Here is a 2,486-nt window from a genome sequence, read left to right as displayed (position 1 = left end):
CGGAGGTGGTTCAAGCACCTACATTGAACACCTTCAAGAGCAAATTGGATGCTTATCTTGCTGTGGTCCTATGACCCCAGCTGACTTCCTGCCCTTTGGGTAGGGGGCTGGACTCAATGATCTTCTGAGGTCGCTTCCAGCCCTAATGCTATGGAATCTATGAACACCAGTGGTTTGGGTGTGGCTATCTGGAAAAGGAGGGGGCCTCACTGGGGGTCCACTACAGCATGGGGACCCCAGCCCCAACGAGGGCATGGCACTTGCCATGCACAGACCCTGGTGCCAATGAGGGGCTGAATTTATAATGAGGCCTAGGCAAGACAACGCCAATACCATCTGTGAGACTCGGGGCATGGTAAAGTGTGACTGGAGCCATGCAAAGAGCCCATAAGGCTGAGAGACTAGGGAACCATTTACCATAGCGTGGGACACCAAGGGGTCTATGAACCACAGGGTTCTGTAAGATCTAGCCAAACTGTGTCTAAACCCCAAGTTCAAGGCCAGCCTCCCTATATCAATTATTCCAACAAGACATGGCGGGTGAGAGAGCATGCCTGTAGGGCAAGACTGGCACAGTTAAGGGGCCTAGGGGTAACACAGCCACCCCTAGGGACCCCACCCTGCTACAACACATTAATATGCCTGACATCTGACTACCCAGGTACCTCTTCACTATTTAATTATACTACATTCATCCCCAACCTGTCTCTTGCCCACTGACTCCTCAGTTTACATCTTCACTGACTGCCTATCTTGCATGCATACCAGCCCAGCCTCTGGCTTCTTTACTTTTCATTCTATCTAGGAAGAGCATGCACCAACTGCAGAGACTTCCTCAGCCTGACAAAGGGTTTTTAAACCCAAAAGCTTGCTAAACATTTTTGCCCAACTATTTAAGTTGGTCTAATAAAAGGTCTTATATTCACCCAAAGAACCTTGTCTAGCTTGACCATCAAGACCATTAAAAAGAAGAGATTTATACCCTGGGAATGAAGAGCTGAGAAGGGATCAGATAAATGATAATGAGTGATGAAGTCAAGTGACCCCTCAGCTCTGCCAGACTAGAAATGCTACTGCCGCTGCCAGGTATTTGGTGTTAAACTTGGGGTGGAGCAAGAATCAAAGAGGACGGGGGTGCTGGATACACCTCTGTAGTTGTCTAGTGTTTGGGCTGGGATTCTCATGTTTGCAGCAGCCTATCTGCCTAGATATCACTGGACCCCTCAGAGGAGGGATTCAGATGAGACTTGAACATTGGCCATGGAAGGTGAAAACAATCAACCACGTCCTCTGATGCTGCCCCTTTTCCAGAGAGGTGTGGAGGAGAGTAACTGTACTCTTCCTGATTGCAACAAGGGTCAAGACCCTTGCCAGAGAAGCGGTGCTTTTCAGTCACCTGACCAAGCAGCAGGGACCCCCAATAACCTACTTCAATCAATTCATTTCCTGCTTCAGGAACGCCCTGTGGAAAACCAGGAGCCTACTCATAAACAGATGCACAAGCCCCTCCATTGATTCTAAGGAATCATGGTAGTCTGTAAGTATTTAATGTCACTTGGTCTTTGGCTTTGTGCCTCATAATATATCACTGATGCATGAAATAATGAAAGTCATTATCTTTTGTGTCTTATCACTTAAATATTTATGAGAGGTGAGCCTTACATCTGTTATCGCCATGTGTTTTTTCATTTAGCAGAACAGCCAAGTAATTTCTACAAAAATTAACTCATCTTCGTAGCTGGCTCTCTTTATTTTCTCCACATGACAATGAGTCTTGTCATTTTTAGTGCTTAATTCTGGCATAGGGCACATACATGAAGTCAGTTGTTATTGCAGTTAAATCATGCATGTATTCAAAGACAACAAAATACGGTGTATTTTTACACTAAGCAGTCCAAAACCTGTAGGGGAGGCTAACATTGGGTATTACTATCATTTTCCCATTGCCAAATAACCCTGCAATAATAACTGGAAACAACCCTTGCTTGTCATAATGGATTTCTACCTTTGAGACATCTATTTCTTCCCCTCTTAGGTTTTTTCCTCTTATTTTGGCATTTTAGCTTTGTTTCTGTGATCTGAAGTCAGATTTAGGTACTACTAGCACCTGCTGTTCTTGATTATATGGAAGGGCTGGGAATATTTTGTTGGAAATTTCAAGTTCCAAACTACAGCAGACAAGGTTTTTTGGGTAAATCTGATATCTTTTCAGGGTCAAAACTAGTCATGTCAAAACCAGCCAGACAGCAAGCACAACAAACAGCAGTTTTTTGGTCATATTACAACACTGATGCATGCTAGTCTTATTCCCTAAATTCAAACTACTCTTCTGTAGCAAAACTCCCAGGTTTTCTTTTTTATTATTATTATTGCATTAGCTCCCCTTCCCTAACCATTTCTGATTTTTTCTCCCTCTCTATTCCCTGTAGATAAGTATAAGCTAGGATAAGCTTTAAACATTTTTATTTTGGTAGCAAGTTTTTGGT

This window comes from Crocodylus porosus, unplaced genomic scaffold, assembly GCF_001723895.1.
Source record: "Crocodylus porosus isolate Cpor-Errol unplaced genomic scaffold, CroPor_comp1, whole genome shotgun sequence".
NCBI lineage: Eukaryota > Metazoa > Chordata > Crocodylia > Crocodylidae > Crocodylus > Crocodylus porosus.
The sequence above is the reverse complement of the archived record's forward strand: the minus strand, read 5'-3'. Positions refer to the sequence as shown.